Source organism: Notamacropus eugenii, chromosome 5 (genome assembly GCF_028372415.1).
Source record: "Notamacropus eugenii isolate mMacEug1 chromosome 5, mMacEug1.pri_v2, whole genome shotgun sequence".
NCBI classification, from domain to species: Eukaryota; Metazoa; Chordata; class Mammalia; order Diprotodontia; family Macropodidae; genus Notamacropus; species Notamacropus eugenii.
In genome coordinates this window covers 160,182,856-160,208,191 of record NC_092876.1, presented here as the reverse complement: position 1 = coordinate 160,208,191, position 25,336 = coordinate 160,182,856, and the positions used below count along the sequence as shown (strand labels likewise).

The 25,336-nt window shown below is 35.6% G+C and overlaps 1 pseudogene; it reads left to right on the top strand.

Annotated features, from left to right (window-relative positions):
* The first annotated feature begins 5,402 nt into the window (after nucleotides 1-5,402).
* The window catches only part of LOC140507726 (heat shock cognate 71 kDa protein pseudogene), a 38,837-nt pseudogene continuing 18,903 nt past the window's right edge, over nucleotides 5,403-25,336 (top strand).

The following is a 25,336-nucleotide window of genomic DNA, read 5'->3' as shown; positions in this document are numbered from 1 at the left end:
GGTTTACATCCCTATAAGGGAAGATGACAGTTTTTAATCTTGATAATTGTACATTTATTGTGATATATAAAAAGGATATATACATAGATAGAGACATTGGGCATAAATCAAATGATATGATGATAACAAATGTGATTTAAGGTTACAAAGGGATTGGAATGGGAGCTGTGAAAAAAAAGGAGGCAGAAAAAAATAGATTCCATTACAGGAAAAGGCACAAAAGTATATTACAGTAGAGGGAAAGAGGGGAGGGAGATGAGCATTGTTTGAGAGGTACTCTCATCTGATTGGATTCAAAGAGGGAACAGAAAACACAGTTATGTACAGGAATACCACCACTTCTACAGGCAGTAGGAGGGGAAGTGGGAAAGAAAAGGGAGGGGTGGCTGAAAGGGAGGGAAGAAGTAGTAAGAGAAAAAGGAATTAAAAGGGAGGGGGGCATCCTTCAGGAGGTGGTGGTCAAAAATTAAAACTCTATTGTGAAAAGGAAGGGAGAAGGGAGAACTTAAAGCATAAACAAGGGGAAAAGGGATAGAGGGAAAGACACAAATAGTAATCATAACTCTAAAGGTGAATAGAGTGAACTCTCCCATAAAACAGAGAGGTATAGCAGAATGGATCAAAAACAATAACCCAACAATATGTTGTTTACAAGAAACACATTTGAAACAGGGTCATACATACAGGGTAAAGGTAAAATGTTGGAGCAGAGTATATTATGCTTCACCTGATATAAAAAAAGCAGGCATAACAATTATAATCTCAGACAAAGCAAAAGCAAAAAATAAATTTAATTGAAGGAGATCAGGAAGGAAACTATATCCTGCTAAAAAGCACCATAGTCAACAAAGCAATTTCATTACTAAACGTATATGCTCCAAGTGGTATAACATCCAGATTCTCAGAGAAAAAAGTTAAGGGAGTTACAAGAAGAAATGGACAGTACTACTATACTAGTGGGGGACCTCAATGACCTCCTCTCTGAACTTGATTAATCTAACCTTCAAATAAACAAGAAAGAATTTAAGGAGGTGAATAAAATTCTGGATAAGGCAGACAGGATAGATCTCTGGAGAAAAATAAATGGAGATAGAAAGGAATATGCTTTTTCTTCAGCGTTTCATGGCACATATACAAAAATTGACCATGTACAAGGCCATAAAAATCTCACAATCCAGTGCAGAAAGGTAGAGAAAGTCAATGCATCCTTATTAGGTCATAATGCAATAAAACATACGTAATCAAAGGCCATGGAAATATAAACCAAAAATTAATTGGAAGTTAAACAATCTAATCCTAAAGAATGAGTGGGTTAAACAACAAATTATGGAAAGAATCAACAGCTTCATTCAAGAGAATGACCATAATGAGACAACCTACCAAATCTTATGGGATACTGCAAAAGCAGTTGTTAGGGGAAATTTTATATCTTTGAATACCTACATGAATAAAATAGAGAAAGAGAAGATCAATGAATTGGGAATGCAGCTGATAAAGCTAGCAAAAGAACAATTTGAAAATCCCCAAGTAAATGCCAAATTAGAAACACAAAACCAATGGAGATATTAATAAAATTGAAATTAAGAAAATTATTAAACTAATAAAAAATACTGAGTTGGTTTTACAAAAAAAAAAACAATAAAATTGATAAACCTTTGGTCAATTTGATTTTAAAAAAGTAAGAAGAAAACCAAATTACCAATATCAAAAATGAAAAAGGTGAACTTACCTCCAATTAGGAGGAAATTAAAACAATAATTGAAAATTACTTTGCCCAACTGTATGCCCATAAATTTGGCAATGTAAAAGAGAAGGACGATTCTTTTAAAAAATATGAATTGCCCAGGTTGATAAAAGAGGAAGTTGAGTAATTAAATAATCCCGTCTCAGAAAAACAAGCCATCAATGAACTCCCTAGGAAATATCTCCAGGGTCAGATGGATTTACAAGTGAATTCTATCAAACATTTAAAGAACAGTTAATTCCAGTACTATATAGACTATTTGGGAAAATTGGGGAAGAAGGAGTCATCCCAAATTCTTTTTATGATACAGATATGTTTCTGATATGTAAACCAGGAAGAGCCAAAACAGAGAAAGAAAATTATAGACCAGTTTCTCTGATGAATATAAATGCAAAAATTGTAAATAAGATATTAACAAATAAGATATTAACAAAAAAAATACAGTGATGTATTACAAGAATATTACAAGATGACCAGGTAGGATTTATATCAGGAATGCAAGCTGGTTCAATGTTAGAAAAAACTATTAGCATCATTGATCATGTCAACAACAAAACTAACAGAAACCACATGATTATCTCAATAGATGCAGTAAAAGCTTTTGACAAAATATAACACCCATTCCTATTGAAAACACTGGAAAGCATAGGAATCAATGAAACTTTCCATATGATAATGAGCAGTATCTACCTAAAACCAACAGCAAGCATTATATGCAATGGGGACAAACTACATGCATTTCTAATATGATCAGAGGTGAAAGAAGCATGTCCATTATAACAACTGTTATTCAATATATTATTAGAAATGCTAACTGTGGTAGTAAGAGAAGAAAAAGAAGTTGAAGGAATTAGAATAGGCAAAGAAGAAACTAATTTATCACTCTTTTCAGATGATATGATAATATACTTAGAGAATCCCAGAGAATCAAATGAAAAACTACTTGAAATGATAAACAACTTTGACAAAGTTGCAGGTTACAAAATAAACCCAGATAAATCATCTGCATTTCTATGTATTACTACCAAAGCCCAACAGCAAGAGATAGAAAGAGAAATCCCATTTAAAGGAAAGGTAGACACCATAAAATATCTGGGAGTCTATCTGCCAAAACAAACCCAGGGGCTCTATGAACACAGTTCCAAAACACTTTTCCCACAAATAAACTCAGATCTAAGTAAGTGGAAAAACATCAGTTGCTAGTGGATAGACTGAGCTAATATAATAAAAATGAAAATTCTATCTAAATTACTATACTTAATCAGTGCCATACCAGACACACTACCAGATAATTATTTTCTGGAGTTAGAAAAAATGAATCAAAATTCATCTGGAAGAACAAAAGGTCCAGAATATCATGAGAACTAATGAAAAGAAATACTAGGGAAAGTGGCCTAGTCCTACCAGATCACAAATTGTATTATAAAACAGCAATCATCAAAACCACTTGGTACAGGCTAAGAAACAGGGGGGTAGACTAGTGGAATAGGTTAGGTACTCAAGACACAGTAGGCAATGAATATAGCAATCTATTGTTTGGAAAACCCAAGGACCCCAGCATCTGGGATAAGAATTCACTGTTTGACAAAAATTGCTGGGAAAACTGGATAACAGTGTGGGGGAAACTGGGCATAGACCACAACCTGACACCGTACACAAGAATAAAGTCCAAATGGATGCATGATCTATGTTTTAAAATTGATATTATAAAAAAAATTAGGGGACAGGAAATAGTGCATTTGTCAGATTTATGGAGAAGAAGAAATTTATATCCAAAAAAGTGTTAGAGAAAATTATGAAGTGCAAAATGGATAATTTTGATTATATGAAGTTGAAAAGTTTTTGCACAAAAAATCCCAGTGCAGCCAAGATTAGGATGGAAACAGAAAACTAGGAAAGAATTTTTGAAACTAGTGTCTGAGATAAAGGTCTAATTTCTAAAATATATGGAGAACTGAGTCAAATGTACAAGAATACAGGTCATTCACCATTTGATAAATTGTCAAAGTTTATGAAAAGAGAGTTTTCAGAGGAAGAAATTTAAACTATCATGAAAAATATTCTAAATCACTATTGATTAGAGAAATGCAAATCCAAACAACTCTGACTTACCACATCACACCTATCAGATTGTCTAACATGACAAAACAGGATGATGATAAATGTTGGGGAAGATGTGGGAGAGTTGGAACACTAATTCATTGTTGGTGGATCTGTGAACTGATCCAACCATTCTGGAGAGCAATTTGGAACTATGCCCAAAGGGCTACAAAATTGTGCATGCCCTTTGACCCAGCAATATTGCTGTCAAAGAGATCATAGAAATGGGAAAGGGTCCCACATATACAAAAATATTTATAGGAGCTCTCTTTGTGGTGGCCAAAAGCGGGAAATCAAGAGGATGCCCATCAATTGGGGAATGGCTGAACAAGTTGTGATGTATGAATGTAATGGAACACTATTGTGCTATGAGAAACAATTGAACAGGAAGACTTCAGAGAAGCCTGGAAAGACTTGTATGAACTGATGCTGAGTGGAAGGAGGAGAACCAGGAGAACTTTGTACACAGCAACAACCACAGTGAGTGAGCAATTTTTTTTGGTAGACTTAGTACTTCATTGAAATGCTTGAAGTTAAAAAAATTTCCAATGGATTCTTGAGGCAAAACACCTTCCACATCCAGAGAAAGAACTATGAGAATTGTATCACAGATAGAAAGAAACCTTTTTTTTGTATTATGTTTTGTTCAGTTTTATGTTTTGATTTCTCCCATTCCTTTACTTCCTTTATGCAACATGTATTTAATAGGAAAGAACATGTACAACCTATACAACATTGTACACCATCTCAGGGAAGGAGTTGGAGAGAGGGGAAAAATCTGAGATTTATGGAATTGATTGTTGAACACTGAAAACAAATAAAATAATTTAATAGAAAAAAAGCATTTGACAACATGACTGAAAACACCATGCTAAAAAGTGCTGATAGTAACACCTCAATGTACTTTATGATGCCCTAAAGGCTTTTTACAGGCCAAAGATCTATGGTGCATTGCAACTAGTCAATGCTGATGGAGCCACATTGATTAGTGATGAGGATATGTTCATGAAGACCTCGGCTGAACTCATCTATTGTTGACCATCATCAATCAATGCTAAGCTATTGCTCATATACCTCAGGTTGAAGTCAGTCCCTCTCTAGCTGAACTTCCAACTGAAGAATGCCATTTTGAATGGCTCCTCTCCTGTGGCAATGTATCTGAGATTTATCTGCTGGGTTCTCTCTCTTAGTCACCATTGGCAATACTCTTGCCAGAGTTCTCATTAATAGCCTGATCCTTCACCTGAAAGATCCTTTACCTGAGAGCCAGAAAATGCCAAGCTGCTGCATGACAACTCCAGAGTAAAGACCAGGAATAGAACAGAAAACTGTCCACAATATTCATTGATCTGACCAGGGACTTTTATACTGTCAGTCATGAGTGCTTGTGGATTTCATGGCAAATTTTGGGTGCCTGGAGAAGTTCATTAGTATTGTATGTCAGTTTCAAGATGTCATACTTTCACGGGTTTTGATTGATGGACCATGCTCTCATGTTTTCCCAGATACTAATGATGTGAAGAAGGGCTCTGTGCATGCTCTCATGATTTTTAGCATAATGTTTTCAGCAATGTTGTCAGATGCCTTCAACAAGGACATAAACAGTGTCAAGTTCAGCTATCATGTGGATGGTAAACTTAAGTTGAAAAGACTACGAACCAGGACTAAAGTGGAGGGAGAGTTGATGCATGGCTTTTTGTTCACAGATGATTGTGCACTCAGTGCAGTTCCTGAGGCCAAGATGCAACAAAGTATGGATTGATTCTCTGCTACTTGTGCTAGTTTTGTCTTAACAATTAACACCAGCAAAACACAGGTTTTCCACCAGCCAGTTCAACACCGTGCATATGTGAAAACATCAATTACAGCAAATGGAGAAATAATCAATGTTTGGATAAATTCACTTATCTTGATAGCATGCTTCCCAGGAAGGTACACATAAATGAGGAGGTGGACACACTCATTGCTGGAGTCAGCTCAGTCTGTGTGAGATTATGAATAGAAAGTGTGGGAGAGAAGAGGTATTAGACTGCCTACCAAACTTGAACTCTGTGGAGCCATTGTAATGACCTCATTGTTGTATGTCTATGATACCTTCACAGTATACCAGCACAACTCCAGGAAAATGAGCGACTTCCATTTGAATTTTCTTGGAAGATTCTGAAGATCACCTGGCAAAATAAGGTATCGGGCACCGAAGGTCGTTCTTGAGCTGAACTGCCAAGCATTCAAACTCTACTGCAGAGAGTGCAACTCCAATGTGTTGGCCACATTGTTTGAATGTCACATGCATGTTTTCCTAAATGACTTTTTTATGGAGAACTCCCAAAAGAGAACTTACCCAAAAGGTAAGGACTCCCACAGAGGTCAGAAAGAGCAATACAAGGACATTCTCAAGATTTCTTTGAAGAATTATGGAATTGATGGTGAGACATGGCACTGGTGAAGAACTGTCCAGCATGGCTTTCCTGCATTAAAGAAGATATTGTGCTCTTGAAGTGAAGTAGAATTACAGTAGCTTAAAAGAAACAAGAGATATAGAAATTTAGAGACATTCCACTCCAAATGTTCATGTGGATTATTTGTGTCCTACCTGTGGCAGAGCCTTACAAGCTTGTAGTGTTCTGATCAGTCATAGTTGGGCACACTGCACCTTGACTCCAACACAGTGATGCCATTTTGGTCCTTCTTGTAAACCAAGGAGAACAATGAACCGACCAGAGGGGTGGCAATGTTAGTATAACAAAAATAAAGTTTAATCAAGTTAAAGTTGAAAGGCCAGATCTGGAAATATGTCAATCAAAAGTACTAAAAATATTATGAAAGCTCAGAGAAGGTAAGAAATTAATATAGGGCAGAATAATGTTATGAGGAAGAGAGAACTGAAACTAATGCTGAAAGGGTTCATAGAAATGAAATAGCTGAAAAGTAGTAAGATAAGCATTTTTTTCTCCAAGAGTTGGGAAGAATTTAGATTGTTTTGACAGCCATGGGAGGCTAAGTGTGATTTGATTGGAAGACTGATGTTGAAGATCCGTGGCAAATAAATGGAAAGAATAGTGACTGACTATGGAATGCCCTGAATATCATGAAGACATGTTTAGTTTTAATCTTGTAGGCATTCAAGGTAGTCTCATATTTTGATGGAAGAGAACCTTTAACTCTTTCTACAACATCTTTACCATAATATGTGTGTTTTTCAGGTTGTCTTATTTTAGAAATGACCCTTTGATTTGAGCTATCTGGCATTGTCTTCAAGCTGGAATAGAGTGCCCACGTGAGTTAAGTTGTTGATCTGTGGTTAAGTTTTACAAAGATGAAAGAAAAGAAAGTATCTGAAAGGGAACAGATCCAATCATATATATTGGTAATAGATTTCATTGTTTATATCAAAAGAATGAACACCATATCCCTTGGTCCAAGATTTGTACTATGTATTTTTTAACCACAGCTCCAGGCCAGACTTGTGATGGCATTATTGATGAGAAAACCCACTTCCTTCACTGATGTAGCTTAGGCAGCTTATTTCCAATGAGCATTGAACATTTTCAACCAGAGCACTGAGATGTCAAGTGTTTTTTTTTTTTTTTTTCCTGGTCATTAAATCACTGTGTTTCAAAGTCGGGGCTTTTGAACCTAGGTCTTCAGGTCACAAAAACCAACACTCTCTATTCATTCAGCCATGTGATTTCTCATAACATCATGAAATGAAAGCAAACAAAATGTTGAGGGTTTGGGTCCAGGGGTTGTATGACAGCAATACTTAAGTAAATTAATAAAAAACATTATAAGAAATATTCTCTAAATTGGAAACAAAACGTCAAAGAATTTTCTAAAACAAAATAATCCTTCTCCCTCCAGCTAGTCAACATGTATTTTATTGCCTAAAAATAAACTTTTGACAATTAGTTTAGTGTGAATGAAACAAATGCAAAGGGGATTGTTGGGTTTGCATCTGTCACCATTAGTTATATTTTTAAATCAAGGTATGGAAAGTATTTATAAAAATTGTATGATTTCTTAATAAGATTTTTGTATGTACTTAATTGGATATTTTTGGTGTGCAAAACAACATAACTCTCCATTTTTGTTGAGTTGTCTTAAAAGTTCAAGTAAAACTCCAATAATACCTGAGGAGGAACAAAATAATCAAGTTCAGGGATTAGTTACAAGCCAAAATGAAATCCAAGTGTAATGGATCATTTGTTCATGTCTTAGTTTCTTCTATCCTCTTAAATAAACATTAGAAGCACTCAATTTAAAAATCAAGCATCATATTGACATCTCTGCCTTTTGTGCATGTCTTCCTCAGAATTTATCCTTGCAGGCTCTGTGTATGTGTGACAGGTACACTCAGTTTATTTAAGAAAAAAAAAAACAACAACATTAAAATGTCTACGCAATGCTCCTTTCTTACATCTCTCCTTCCTTCCTTACACCCCAGATAAGCCCCTGGGTTGCATCTTAATAAAACAACATTTTCACAGATAAGGAATTTATAAGCTGACTTCAAAGGAGTTTAGAGTAAAATTATGATGACGTTTCAGGGATAGGTGTATATTAAAAGAAAAAAAAAGTATCATTTCAGGAAATTGAGATGAAGCACCAATATCATTTCCAGTTCAGGTAGTTTTCTTTCTCTGGTTTAGCATCTCTTTTCAGTGACTTCATTTGTTGGACTCAAAATGATTTGAGGAATTACTTTAAAGTTATTTGGATGGATATGTTGGAAGAATTTAACTGGGTCCTAGCCTGTAATCTGCCTTCTTACCTCCACCTCTTCCCCCCATACCTACCCCAGTATTAGTTCTTGATATTCTCTTTTACCTCTGTCTCAACATAACCCCAAGTGAGCTTTCTTTTATACAAAAAAAAATCATTTAGTAAAACCAATGGATTAAATGACTGCATTTAATGTTATAATTCATAGAAAAAGGTGTTGATATGAACTGGTGCAAGGCATTTAGATACTGGGAGAATCCTGCACATTTGAAATCATGTATTCACAATCAGTGAACAAAGTAAAACAAAATAGAACAACACAGACAGACAGGCATATTTCCAACATATTTCTATGGGAAATGACTACAGTGAAAGTATAGTTTATTTTAGATTCTTAAAATTCTGGTGTGGTATAAATTCACAGGGGCCAAAAATTCCTTTTTTATTCAAGTCAAGCCATGTTGGTGTAATGATATAGGCTGGAGGCATTAGGTACAGGAAAGGTTTTATCTTATGTACAACAGAAGGGCTGCACAGCTGAGCAGAATGTAAGTGATATTTAATTAGAAGCTACAGGGAGATTGAAGGTCTGTGACAGGAATAAATCAATGTTTTTGATCATTATACTCTCTGTAGCTTTGGTTCCTCTTGTAATGGGAAGCCAGCACACACTATTGCCTTCAAAGTCCATGACATAGCTGTGATATGCTCGATGGGTATTCTTTGGTTTTGGAGCCTTTGACTTTCTTTCACTTATAACTTCTACATTGTGATCTCATTCTTCCTGACCATTATAAAAGTGAAAATAAAATAACTATGCTAGTTATGGTTTCCACAGTGATATGCTTCATATAAACATACCTGTTTATGTTTATATCTGTAATCAAATGACTTAGATGCTGGAAGAGAGAAAATGAGAAAATCAGCAGTAGTTTAGGGTCAATAATATATTTTATAATTGTAACATAAAATTTTTGAGATATTTTCTGAAAACTATACGGTTTTTATTTTATGGGGTATTATTTTCTTTATTTTAATTTCTTCCTTCTTTCCTTCCTTCCTTCCAACTATTTTCTCCTAGTTAGGAAGAATTGCATCATAATTGAAAATTTTCTTATGGGTTTTTACAGTGTTTTGGAATAAAATTCATATTAAAGAAAGTGAAAAATAATTCTGCTTATTTTTTGTTAGAAAGTACCAGCTGAAGTTTGGACAACTGAAGTGCCCCATTACTACTATATTATTCCTCAATGGCAGGCTTGTGAGGTGTTTCTAGTAAGTGTCATGTATTTTCTTCTACCTAACCCAGTCATCTCCAGTTTAGTCTGATGACAAAACTCCCTTTAGTTGGTTGCTGAATTGAATTTCAACCAAATGCTCTCCATCATCTAGTTCCTGAATTTACATACAAGCAGGCTTCTTATTTTATAAAATGAATCCACCTTCATTTTATCCATTCTGTTTCATTTGAAGAAAGTGTATACATAAAGAGTGATAATGAATTCATGTGTCTGATGCCAGTAAATGTCAATACAACCTATTTATTAAAATTTGTTACCTGAACACCTCTAATTCATCTTGCTTGTTGCCTAAACTGTGAATTTATGCATACACATTTGATTCCATGTGTTTTATTGTTGGCTGATTTCTTGAATTTTGTGTCCTCTGAATTTCTGTGTCTTAATCACTATTTTTCTTTCCCTATTGTAGTGTTGCTCTGAAGTATCCAATTTACTGACTAAATATAGATAGTTCACTCCCTCCCCTTTTTGATTCATTTCTAAAGCCATCTATTCATTAGATTCATGAGACATTAGGCAAATGCATTCTTACTAACCTTTGTCAGTTCTACTCCCTCTCATATTTTATGCTGTGGTCTGCATATATGCATTAAACTCCCAAATTTGCTTTTCTCTCCTATGTCTACCCTAATAGTCTTTCCCAAGAGTTAATTATCTCTAGCTATGCATTCTTTCTGACAGTATTCATGTGAGTCATCAAAACAAATTATCTGTTTTGAATAATTTTTGGAGATCTTCTTTTATAATTTGGCTACATGGGACAGGAAGACACTAGATCCTCTTTTTGGTGATTATCAGGTTGACCAGTGCCTCAGTACCCAATCAGTGAGTCATCAACAGCCACTACTTTTCTTTCATTGACTCTTCCTAGATGGCTTATCTGACAGTAGCTGCAGATCTACTTAATTACTCTTAGGAAAGTGTTCTCTAGACATTTTGGTCATGTGTCCTTGTTATTGCTCAGCCACTTCCAGACTATTCTGCCACAACTGTGGACATCATATGCATCTACTCTCAGCTGAGATCTTGGACTCCACCTCAGAACCATCTTGGACTCTGGGAAATGAACTTTAATCTTATCTTGGTCCAATCATTGCCTTTACTTCACTTTCTATCATACTGCCTTGGTGTATAAAACCTTTCTCCCCCAATCCTTTCTATCCATCTTTATGCAGTCTTTCCCCTTATACTAGGGATTCCTGTCATGGATTGGTTGAGCTAGATAACCACTATGACCTTCTATCTCTTAAAATCTATGATTCCATAATGGTCTCTGGAGGTCAGGTACCAGGTAGTACTGAGTATGGTTATTCCAATTAGGGAGAAGTATCATAGTTTCAGAACAAATGACAAGATGACTGGGTAACTCATTTCTTGACTATAGATGACCTTCATTCCCCTCTAAGTTGATTAATGAGTGGGTTGGCCCAGTGCTAGCAGCAGCCACTCCAGTCACTCACTTTCATTAGCTGTTAGTGTTTACTCCCACAATCTCATCAAGGCTACTCTTGTTCTTATTCAACTAGAGCAGCTCTTCTTAAACCCTTATGGGGTCTGACCTAGAGTTTCAGAAGTGCTGAAGGGCTTGTGAGTGGAAAAAGTTAAAGAAGTCCTAATATGGAGCACTCTTTGCATCAGTAGTTCTTCCTGGACCCTGATGAGAACGTCTATTTCGGGGGAGGAGGGGGGTAGGGTAGGGAGTGCAGTGAAAAAGAGGAAAGGAGTTGTCAGGACAGGCCAGGAAAGCTCTTGGGTACCTGTCTTGTCAGTGGATGTGCAAAGTATGGTAGGTCACTGCTGCTGCTATAGAGACAGGAAGGTTAGATTGAATACACAAAGGGTATGGTGGGGGAAACACTTCCTGCCTGCTGGGGGAGACCATTTCAGCTGACTGTCTAGCATGCAGGGCAAGGAGATCAGCAGAGGCAGGGAGGGGCTGTAATTCTTCAGAACTAGACTGTTTTCTTCAGTTCTTAGATTTTCTTCATATACCTAACAGATGTCTTAAGCAATGGAGTTTGGGCACCCCACTTTGGTGACCATTATTTCCTCCTTAAAATTCCACCTTCTTTCTTTCCATGATGACACTAAAATTTGTTTTTAGTTATAAATGTAGAATGATGTCATTCTTCCCTTCCTTGTCCAGGTAAAGTTCTTTCATTGTCCAACCTCCTAATACTTCTTGATCAATCCAGTATAGTGTAGGGGGAAGGTCATTAGTTTGACAAGTTAGAAGAACTGAGTTCAAATCCAGACTTTGAAGTTTTGAGAAAGCAACTTGGCAATTCCAAGTCTGTCATTTGTGATATAAGGACATTCAAAGGAAGTATGTATAACTTGATTTCCAACTATAAATATATTGGCCCATGATAATCTCCCTTGCTATTGGGCTAAAGATTAATTCTGCTGTCCATACCAAACATATAAGCTCTGCCCACTGTTAGCACTGGAGTGCACTAGTAATTAGCAACTGCTTGGTGAAAATTGATTCTGTCCTCACTGATTCCTAATTAAACAATATTCTGTAAAACAATATGTTTCCTTTGATACTGAAATGATTATTAATTACCAGCCCATTTTTCCAAATGATTTTAGACAGTGGAGCAATGTGCACAGCTAAAATACCTATAAAGTTAAGAGCATTGAACAAGAAAGAGAAAAATTATGAGAAATATTGTTAATATATCAAATATGACACCCTTTTTCATTTCATTTACAGGAATAAACACTTCTCTGATATAGCTGAGAGGTAAATGGGGAGATAAACTAGCTCTAACAATCAAAAACACTTTCAATATTACTTATTATTGCAATGTAACTGATGTAATTTTGAAAGTAGACCCTACTAGAAGGATTAAAGTTTGTGCAAAAACAAGAGTAAGCTATAGTCGGTGATTAGACTCCCTTGTCCTTCTCTTACCTAGGCATTTCCATTTATAAATCATTCATATCTGAGGAATCCTTTCCACTACATGCTGATTACAAATATTAAAAAATAGGAATTTTGAATATTCTCCTTTTTCAGCATCAGTTCTATATCTCCTCCACCCTTGCCTCTTACTTTAAGTAGGACTTCTTTTTATTTCTCTCTAGTCATATATAATGAAGGTTCTAGAAGTAGAAAGACCAAAGTCTGTATCTGTGATAGTGTTAAATCAGTGCCAAGGTCCTTCTGCTTGCTCTGCCCTTTCACATTCTCTGCCCCACTTAGGCTCTTTCAATTGCTTTAAATTTCCCCTGACTATTAATCTGAAATTTGAATAATCTACCTTGTGCTACTCTCCTGGTTTTGTAACCTCTCCTCTCCCTAAATTGTTTATGATCTAGTACTTGCTTTGCTCCTGCTTCTTTACATGTGTTTGGACTCTAGCCATCTAGATGTTTTTTTCTCCTTGATTTGATCTGAATCAGATACTTAGCTGATCATTGAGGCTTGGTTCAACTACCTTTGTCTTGTCTCTTTACCCTGTATATCTAATCTCTTGCAGGCAAGTATTAGGCTAGACAAGGTACCTGTTAGGATTATAGGGGCTTTGCTATTAGGAAATGTTCACAATATCAAGGTACAGGGGACACTAAGGGAATGGGGGTAGTGTTATAGAATATATTCAGTTCCATCCATTTTTGATAAGATGATGGCATAATGATGGATATCACCAGCCTTTCAAAGGGGACGTGCTATGATAGATTTTCCCCACTCTGGTCTCACTTTCAGTGTCATAATTAAGAGCTAAGGCCTGATAACTTGAATAGGTATGAGGTCAGTTGACCCCTTTTGCCCACCTAGTGTTGACCTGTACAGAATTTATTTCTGACCAGTACAGAATTTTTTTCTAGTGGGTCATAAATTGAGGATTGTGTTCCTTCCATAGACACAAGGCATATTCTTGATGTGAGATGCAGAATGATACTTTTGGTAGGGAATTGAATTTGGAATCAGGGTACCTGGGAATAAATCCTGACTCTGACACATATTCCTTATGTAATCATAGTTAAATCACTTCAACTCTCTTGGCCTCAGTTTTTCATCTGTAAAATGAGTTGGCCCTAATGACTTATAAGCTCTCTGAATTCCAAGATCTATGACTGTATGATTCAATACTTTGGACCTTGAGGAGGGAGATAGATACTTATTCATTTAACAGAGTCCCCTTCCTTCCTTCCCCCTTGGCAGAGTTTTCTGTTTGTTTAGGCATCGTAAGTCCCTAAGAGACGATATATGAGAGAATATTTTGTTTAGGTTGGAAGGAAGTTGTAGGCAGAGCTCCTCATATTTGCTCTTAGTTGTTTCTCTTTTTATTCTATAAGGAACAGGAGCATGGTAGATCTGTTCCTGCTTTTGCTTCCTCTGCTTTTGGTAGACTAGAGGGGTGAGTGATACCACCCTAGACCTTGCTTTATGACCTGGGTCTATTCTGATTAGAGCTGAGCTTAGAAACAAAAGTTTGGCTTTTCTTCTGTTTCTCCTTTTTTCTCCCATCTTTCCCTTCCTTTCTCTGTATGCTGAGTTAAATAAATTTGCCTTGAATTCAGGAAAAGTCTACTGAATTTGGAGAATTCATCTAGTCTCATCCTCCATAGGAATAATTATGTACCTTATGTTTAAGACTTCAGGCAAACATAACCCTAAACCAACTCTCTCCAAAACTACTTATCATGGCAGGGTGTATGAATAGAGATAAGGTTACTAATTATCCCCTTAGGATTCTAAGGTTAGCCTTCCAGTGATTTTTCCTTGATTTTAATTAGTAAATCAGACTTAGCTTCTAGAAATGAGTAAATACTAAGTTGGTATAACAAGAAAAGTTGGTACAAAATATCCCATGGCCCCCAATTTTAAGAAATATTTTCTCGTATATGTATATAATACATGCATATACAAATATACACACATACACATTTATATGTGCATTTATCTATGAACATATATGAATACTATATATATGTATATGTGTATATATAATATAATATATATGTGTATGCATGTGTATATGTATATATACCTGTATGTGTGTGTGTGTGTGTGTGTCTGTGTGTGTGTGTATTCAGGAGTAAGTGTACTCAAACTTAGGGAATATATGTTAGTTGTCCTTTGTTGTCAAGGAGGAGAACCAAAATAACATCATTATGTTAGAGTCCAGTTACAGTGTGTCCAACTGTGGCTGATCAGACCAGTATGAGCTAGAAAGGCTCCACAAGTTGGGAACAATAGTCCACATGAACATTTGGAATGAAGATGCCTCTAAATTTTGAAATCTCCCTTTTCTCTTGTGCTATTACAATTCTGCTTCATTCATACAGTGCCTTCCTTGATACAGTCATGCAATACTGGGCAGTACTGTGCCAATATCTACCATGTCTCAAAATCAATTCTACAGTTCTTCAGATAGACCTTGAGAGTGTCCCCATTTTGCTTCTTCTTATGTCCATGTGAGCTCTTGCCTTATGTCAGTTCCCCATAAAATAGTCATGCAGACAAATGAACTTTTGACATTCAAACAACATAAGAGTTGTGTTTTCTGCAGTAGAGTTTGAAAGCTTGACAGTTTAGCTTGGGAAAGGATCTCAGTGTTTGGTATCTTATTTTGCCAAGTGACCTTCAGAATCTTCCTAAGACAATTCAAATTGAAGTGATTCAGTTTCTTAGCATGGCACTGGTAGGTTTTACAGACATAGCAATGAGGTAATCACAAAGGCTCTGTAAACTCTCAGTTTGGTCATCAATCTAATCCCTCTTCTCTCCCACACTATTCTTTAGAGCCTTCAGAACACTAAGCTAGTTCTTGTAATGTGTGCATCAAACTCATCATCTATGTGTACATCCCTGGAAAGTCCACTACAGATTTCTGGTTCCAGCAGCCAAGAGGCCAGAGTGATTGGTAATTGATATCTCGTTCCCCTTATTGACCTTGATGATCCCAGAGAATATCTCCCCAGGAAAATCACTGGAACAATAGGAGCAGCAGAAGGGATAAACAGACTCTCAGCCCATGAGGCTAGATAGATCCCTAAGGAGGGTTGCTTTTGTTGTGACTGAAGGCCACCAGTGCAGGATCAGAGATGGCCCAGATAGCCCCACCTAAACAAACCTGGAGAAGATCCTGAACCCCCAGGAGGGTGAAGCCAACAACTGCCAACATCAGGACTCTGGGCATGCCTCAGCACCCCCTTGTGGAATCAGGAAGACACTAGCACAGACAGCTGAGCTTGCTATGCTCAAGGTTAGCAGAGGAACCTCCTGTGCCAAGATCACCTCTCCCCCACACTTAAAATAAGGTATCTGCAGGGTAGCTGTGGGAAAAACCCCAAAAGACATCACCTGACCTTTGCTTTGAAACAGCAGCCAGGTCTGCACCAGGTAAGCTGTAGCATATTAGTTTCTAGTTGAAAGACCCAGAGGCCACAACACACAAAGCCTTAAGTTTTAGGCACAAGAACTGTGGGACAGAACTCCCTGTGCCACAGATGGAGAGATCTAATTTAACATCCAGTAGAATGGTTATTATCATGAGTAAGAAGCAAAGCAGAAAAGAAAAGACCATAGAATCTTTCTATGGGGACAAGGACCAAAACACAAATACCAAAGAGGTCAGCAAATGAGAATGCACTCCCATCTGAAACTGCAGAAGGAAATATGAACTGTTCTGAAGCACCAAGAGCCTTCTTGGAAGAGTGCTGGAAGGATTTTTAAACTCAAATTAGAGAAATAGAAGAAAAACTGGCCAATGATTTTAAGAATATGAAAAAAGAATTCAGTGAAGAGAACAGCTTCTTAGAAAGGAAAATTGGACAAATAGAAAAGGAAGTACAAAACCTAACTGGTGAAAATAACTCCATAAAAGGAACAATTGGACAGATGGAAAAGGAGATGCAAAAGTTAACTGAAAAAAACAACTTGATGAAAATTAGAATCAGGCAAGTAGAAGCTAGTGAATCTATGAGACATCAAGAATCAGTTGAACAGAATCTAAAGAATAAAAAAATAGAAGAAAATGTGAAGTATCTAATTTGAAAAACAATAGATCCAGGAGAGAAAATCTGAGGATTATTGGTCTACAAGAAAACCATGATACAAAAAAAAAGCCTGGACGATATCACTCAAAAAATCACCAAGTAAAATTTCCCAGAAGTCCTAGACCCAGAGGGCAAAATAGCCATCAAAAGAATCCACCATTCACGCCCTGAAAGGGACCCCAAACTAAAAACACCAAGGAATATTGTCACCAAATTCCAAAACTATCAAGTGAAGGAGAAAATACTGCAGGGAGCCAGAAAGAAACAAATCAAATATTGAGGAACTACAGTCAGGATCACACAGGACCTTACAGTTTCTATCTTAAAGGACAGAAGAAATTGAAATATAATATTCCATAAGGCAAAGCAGCTGGTACCACAACCAATGGTTAATGATCAAGCAAAGTTGAGCATAATAGTTCAGTCAAGGAGATGGACATTCAATGAAAAAAGGGATTTCCAGACCTTATTGATGAAAAGGCCAAAACTCAACAGAAAATTTGATCTTCAAATGAAGGTCCCAAGAGAGGCATAGAAAGGTAAACAGGGGAGAAACAAATTTGTTACATTATATAGGCAAACTGTTTACATCCCTATAAGGGAAGATGGTACTTGTTAATCTTGAGAATTGTATATTTATCATGTAATGTAAAAGGGATATACATATATAGAGGAAGTTGGTATAAATTAAATGGTGTGATGATAACAAATATGATTTAAAGGGTATGAAGGGATTGTAACTGGAGATGTAAAAAGAAGGAGGCAGAAAAAAATAAATTCCATCACAAAAATATATTACAGTAATGGGAAAGAGGGAAGGGAGATGAGCATTTTTTGAGAGGTAATCTCATCTGATTGGATTCAAAGAGGGTACAACAAACTCAGTTAAGCACAGAAATACAATTAGCCTTATAGGCAGTAGGAGGGGAAGGGGGAAAGAAAATGGAGAGGAAGCTAAAAGGGAGGGAGGAAGTAGTAAATGCAAAGGGAATTAAAAAAGAGATGGGCTGAAAGAAGGGAGGGAAGACTGAGGAAGGCAGTGATCAGAAACTAAAACTCTATTTTGGAAGGGAAAGGAGAACTAAAAGCATAAACAAGGAGAAAGGGGATGGAGAGAAAGACACAGATAGTAATCATAACTGTGAATGTGAATGGGATGAACTCTTCCATAAAACGGGGAAATATACATAGGGTAAAGGCAAAAGCTTGGAGCAGAATATATTGTGCTTCCGCTGATGTAAAAAAAAAAAAAAAAGAAAAAAAAGAAAAAAAAAGCAGGGGTGGCTATCCTAATCACACCAAAGTAGAAGAAGAAATAAATCTAGTTGTAATAGATCTAGTTGTAATAGATAAGGAAGAAAACTATATCCTACTAAAAGGCAATTTCATTACTAAACATATATGATCCAAGTGGTATAGCATCTAAATTCTTAGAGGAGAAGTTAAGGGAGTTACAGGAAGAAATAGACAATAGAACTATACAAGTGGGGGACCTCAACATCCCCCTCTCTGTATTTCATAAATCTAACCTCAAAATAAACAAGAAGGAATTTAAGGAGGTGAATAGCACTCTGACTAAGGTAGATATGATAGATCTCTGGAGAAAATTGATTGGGGATAGAAAGGGATATTCCTTTTTGTCAGCGGTACATGGCACATATACAAAAATTGACCAAAACCTCACAATACAAGGCAGAAAGACATAGATAGTCAAAGCATCCTTCTCAGATCATAATGCAATAAAACTTATATGTATTCAAAGGCCATGGAAACATAAACCAAAAGCTAATAGGAAACTAAAAAACCTTATCCAAAAGAATGGGTGAGTTAAACAACAAATTATAAAAGCAATCAACAACTTCATTGAAGACAATGACAATAATGAAAAAAACTTCCAAATTTTATGGAATACTGCAAAAGTAGTTCTTAGGGGAAGTGTTATATCTTTGAGTGCCTACACGAATAAAATATAGAAAGAGAAGATCAATGAATTGGGCATGGAGCTGAAAAAACTGAAAAAAGAACAAATTGAAAATCCCCAGGTAAATAACAAATTAGAAATACTGAAAACCAAAGGAGATATTAGTAAAATTGAAATCAAGAAATCTATTGAACTAATAAATAATACTAAGATTTGGCTTTATGAAAAAAAACAATAAAACTAATAATCCTTTGGTCAATTTGATTAAAAAAAGAAAAAAAAATTACCAGTATCAAAAATGAAAAACGTGAACTCACCTCTAATGAAGAGGAAATTAAAACACTAATATGAAATTAGTTTGCCCAACTATATGTCCATAAATTTAACAATCTAAATGAGATGGATGATTATTTTAAAAGATATAAATTGACCAGACTAACAGAAGAGGAAGTTGAATACTTAACCCCATCTCAGAAAAAGAAATTGAACAAGCCATCAATGAACTCTCTAGGAAAAAATCTCCAGGGCCAGATGGATTCACAAGTGAATTCTATGAAACATTTAAGGAACATTTAATTCCAATACTATATAAACTATTTAGGAAAATTGAGGGAAAAGTCCTACAAAACTCTTTTTATGATACAAATATGGTTTTGATGCCTAAACCAGGAAGAGCCAAATCAGAGAAAGAAAGTTATAGGCCAATTTCTCTAATGAATATAGATTGAAAAATTTTAAATAACATTTTAGCTGAAAGAATACAGACACTTATCACAAGAATAATACATTATGATCAAGTAGGATTTATACCAGGAATGCAGGACTGGTTCAATATTAGGAAAACTAGTAAGATTATTGATCATATCAACAAAAAAAAATCTTACAGAAACCAAATGATTATCTCAATAGATACAGAAAAAGCTTTTGACAAAATACGACAGCTATTCCTATTGAAAACACTGGAGAACATAGGAATAAATGGAATTTTTCATAAAGTAAAAAGCAGTACCTACCTAAAACATTCAGCAAGCATTATATGCAATGGGGACAAGGCTACATGCATTTCCAATATGATCAGGGGTAAAAGAAGGATGTCCATTATAACTGCTGTTATTCAATATAGCATTAGAAATGTTAACTGTGGTAAGAAGAGAAGAAAAAATTGAATAGAATAGGCAAAGAAGAAACTAAATTATCACTCTTAACAGATGATATGATGATATACTTAGAGAATTTCAGAGAATCAAGTAAAAAACTATTTGAAAGAATAAACAACTTTGACAAAATTGCAGGTTATAATATAAACCCACACAAATCTTCTGCATTTCTATATATTATAAACAAAGCCCAACAGCTAGAAATAGAAAGAGAATTCCCATTTAAAGTTTCAGTATACACTATAAAATATTTGGAGGTCTACCTGTCAAAACAAACCCAGGGACTGTATGAACACAATTACAAAACATTTTTCCCACAATAAAGTCAGATCCAAGTAAGTGGGAAAACATTAGTTGCTCTTGGGTGGACTGAGCCAATATAATAAAAATGACAATTCTACCTAAATTATTTTACTTATTCTGTGCCATACCAATCAAACTATCACATAATTACTTTGTAAAGCTAGAGAAAATAATATCAAAATTCATCTTGGAGGAACAAAGGGTCCAGATTACCAAGGAAACTAATTAAAAGGAATGCTAGGGAAGGTAGCTTAGCTGTACCAGATCTCAAATTGTATTATGAAGCAGCAATTTCAAAACCACTCGGCACGGGATAAGAAACAGAAGGGTAGACCAGTGGAATATGTTAGGTACCCAAGACACAGTAGTCAATGAATATAGCAATCTATTCTTTGATAAACCCAAGCACTGCAGCTTCTGGGATAAGAACTCATTATTTGACAAAAATTGCAGGGAAAACTGGATAACAGTGTGGTAGAAATTAGGCACAGACCAGTTCCTGACACCTTATATAAGAATAAAGTCCAAATGGGTACATCATCTAAATATGAAGGTTGATACTAAAAAAAAAAAAAAATAGTGGACCAAGGAATAATATACTTACCAGATTTATGGAGAAGACAATAATTTTTGACTAAACAAGAGATTGAAAACATTATGAAGTGCAAAATGAATAATTTTGTTACATTAAATTGATAAGTTATTACATGAACAAATCTAATGCATCCAAGATTAGCAGGGAAGCAGAAAACTGGGAAATATTTTTTTTCAACTAGTGTCTGTGATAAAGTCCTCATTTCTAAAATGTATAGAGAACTGAGTCAAAAGTAAAAGAATACAAATCATTCTCCAGTTGATAAATGGTCAAAGGATATAATTAGGCTTTTCTCAGAGGAAGAAATCAAAGCTATCTATAGTCATATGAAAAAAAATCCTCTAAATCACTATTGATTAGAAAGATGCAAATGAAAACAACTCTGAGATACCACAACACACCTATCAGATTGACTAACATCACAAAACAGGATGATAATAAATGTTGGAGAAGATGTGATAGAATTGGAATTAATTGTTTGTGGAGTTGTGAGCTGATCCAACCATTCTGGAGAGCAATTTGGAACTATGTCCAAAGGGCTACAAAATGTGCTTACCCTTTAAACCAGCAATATAGCTTCTAGGACTGTATCCCCAAGAGATCATAAAAAAAGGAGATAGGATCACACATATACAAAAATATTTGTAGGAGCTCTCTTTGTGGTAGCCAAAAACTGGAAATCAAGGGGATGCCCATCAATTGGGGAATGGCTGAATAAATTGTGGTATATGAATGTAATGGAATATTATTGTGCTACAAGAAATGGTGAATAGGATGACTTCAGAGAGAAGACTTCAGAGAGGTGAATAGGATGACTTGTATGAATTGATCCTAAGCAAAAGGAGCAGAACCAGGAGAGCTTTATAAAAAACAACCACCACAGTGTGTGACGATTTTTTCTGGTAGACTTAAAACTTCATTGCAATGCAAGGACTTTAAAAATGCCCAATGGTCTTTGAAGGCAAAATGCCTTCCACATCCAGAGAAGGAACTGTGGAATTCGATTGCAGAATGTAGCAGATCATTTTCTTTTGTATTACGTTTTCGTTTGTTTTATGATTTCTCCCATTCGTTTAAATTCTTCTATGCGACATGGCTAAAGTGAAAATTTATTTAACAAGAATGTATAGAACCTATATAAAATTGTATGCTGTCTCAGGGAGGGAGGGGGGAGGAATGGGAAAGGAGAGAGAAGGAGGGCTGAAAATCTAAGTTTTATGGATGTGATTGTAGAACACTGAAAACAAATAAAATAATAATAAAAAAAGAAAATCCACTACCAAGGTAAGCAAACTTATCCACAGCAATCACAATATCTCCCTTTGCTGTAATTGATGGTTCCATGTATGGATGATGTGTTACTGGCTCTGGAGAAAGTATTTTCTTGGTATTAATTTTTATGCCGTAATTTTCACAAGCAACAGAATATCAATCATAATTTGTTACATCTCAGTTTCAGAGTCTGCACTGAGTGCACAATCATCTATGAACAAAAAGAAATGTTCTAACACTCCCTCCCTTTAGTCTTGACTTATAGCCTCTTCATGTTAAATATTTTACTCTCACTATGTTAGCTGATGTTAATGCTGTTTTCTTCCTTGATAAAGGCATCTGACAACATTGCTGAAAACTTCATGCCAAGGAGCATGGGAGTAATCACGCATCCCTGCTTCACTTCACTGGTTCCTGCGGAAATGTGAGAGTATCTTTCATTATCCAGAACCCATAGAAACATGTCATCATGAAACTGATGTCTGATACTGATAAATTTCTCTAGGCAACCAAATATATATGCGTATATATACACACATACATATATTTACATATATATGTATGTTTGTAAGTATACACATGCATATACACATACATATGTGTATGTGTGTGCATGTAGAAAATGTGTACTAGAACTGTAACACATCCTAGATGTCACTTTGCTGATGTCCTGAAGATGTTTCCTTCAGCTATGGTGGAACGATGCTGTTGGACTCTTTATAGAGCCTTAAAATTACCTTTCTTCATTTTATCATTGTTATTCTTGTAACTCAAGTCAAATACTACCTCCAATTGTGGTGTTCCAGCGACACTGCTGGTAAATTGCTAAAACATCCAAATCTACTCTTCTAATATTTACAAGGGTGGGATGAGGAAACCACAGCATCCTTCTCTTTCCAAAGGGATTTCTTTTGAATTATTAGCTGGAACTTTCTACTACTAAGTCTAAGTTCACAGATCCAAATAGATCATTGGGTTTACATAGGCCCTACAAAGCATGACCAGTTTCAACGTATCTGAACATATTTCCTTTGCAGTGCCACAGTTATTCATATAATAGCTTTCTTTAAGAAATCAATTTATTTATTTTCAACTCTAACTCTGTCTTTCATTTCCTAAGTTCACTACCTCACCCCACCCCCACTGAGAAATCAAGGGAGAAAAAGCCCTATCGCAAACATAGATAGTCACAAAACATTGTCTGTGTCTCAGAACAACAAAAAAAACTATGCTTCACTCAGTACTGTGTGTCCTTCACTTCGCTCTCTGTACTAGGGTAGCATGTTTCATCATAAATTCTCTGAAATTGTAGTTAGTCCTTATATTGATCAGAATTCTTAAGTCTTAAAAAAAAATATTTGTCTTCATAATATCATTTATATATAAAATTTTTGCACTTGATTCTTTTCATATCACTTTACATCAGTTCCTACAAATCTTTCCAAGTTTCTCATGAACTATTCCCTTCACCATTTATAGCACAATTACTTTTCATTACATTCATCCAAATACTTTCAAAGACATCTAAATTGATCAAAGACTTTCTTCTCTATGATTGATTTAAGGGACATATCTAGGCATTACTCACCAAGGAATAATTTCACTGTAGTCTCATGTATTAAATATATCAGAGCACAGCATTTCTTCCTATACTTTAGGTAGTATGGGAATAATTGGCTTTTTGACCCTGCATCCTTAAATATTCTTTTTTTTAATATAAAACTCATTATTGATAGACATATAGGTATGATTTTTTTTAAAATTTTTTATTTTTTATTACTTTTTATTTATTTTTTTAATGTTCTACAATCACTACCATAAAATTAAGATTTTAACCCCACTACATCTACCCCCCACTACCTCCCTCCCTCCCCAAGATGGCATAAAATTCTGTATAGGTTCTACATATACTTTCCTATTGAATACATTTTCACTATAGTCATGCTATGTAGACGAAGTAAAATAAATGGAAAAAATCATATACCAAATCAAAACATAATACACAGACACACCCACACACAAACATGATCTACTACATTCTGTGAATGAATTCCATAGTTCTTTCTCTGAGTGTGGAAGGCATTTTGCCTTAGAAAACCATTGGGATTTTTTTTTTATAAGTTCTTGCATTATTACAAAGCTCCAAGTCTACCAGAAAAAAACTCTCACTGTGGTCATTGCTATGCACAAAGGTCTCCTGGTTCTGCTCCTTTCGCTGAGCATCAGACCATATAAGTCCTTCCAGGCCTCCCTGAAGTCTTCTTGTTCATCATTTCTTATGGTGCAATAGTACACCATTACATTCACATACCATAATTTATTCAGCCATTCCCCAATTGATGGGCATCCCCTTGACTTCCAGTTTTTGGCAACTACAAAGAGTGCAGCTATAAAGATTTTTGTACTTGTGGGACCCTTTCCCATTTTTATGATCTCTTGGGGATACAGTCCTAGTAGCAATATTGCTGGGTCAAAAGGTATGCACATTTTTGTAACCCTTTGGGCATAGTTCCAAATTGCTCTCCAGAATGGTTGGATGAGTTCACAACTCCACCAACAATGAATTAGTGTTCCAACTCTCCCACATCCTCTCCAGCATTTATCATTTTCTTCTTCTGTCATGTTTGCCAATCTTATAGGTGTGATGTGGTACCTCAGAGTTGTTTTGATTTGCATATCTCTAATCAATAGTGATTTAGAACATTTTTTCATATGATTATAGATATCTTTAATTTCTTCCTCTGAAAATTGCCTGTTCATATCCTTTGACCACTTATCAATTGGGGAATGACTTGTATAGTTATACATTTGAGTCAGTTCTCTATATATTCTAGAAAGGAGGCCTTTATCTACGAGCTTAGCCATAAAAATTCTTTCCCAATTTACTACATCCCTCCGAATTTTGGTGGCATTGGGTTTACTTGTGCAAAATCTTTTTACTTTAATGTAATCAGAATTATTCATCTTGCATTTCATAATGCTTTCTATCTCTTCTTTAGTCAAAAATTCTTCCCTTCTCCATAAATCTGATAAATACACTATTCCTTTCTCCTCCAGTTTGTTCATGGTATCGATTTTTATACCTAAATCATGTACCCATTAAGATTTTATTCTTGTGTATGGTGGCAGGCATGGGTCTATGCCTAGTTTCCACCACACTATTATCCAGTTTTCCCAACAATTTTTGTAAAACAGTGAGTTCTTATC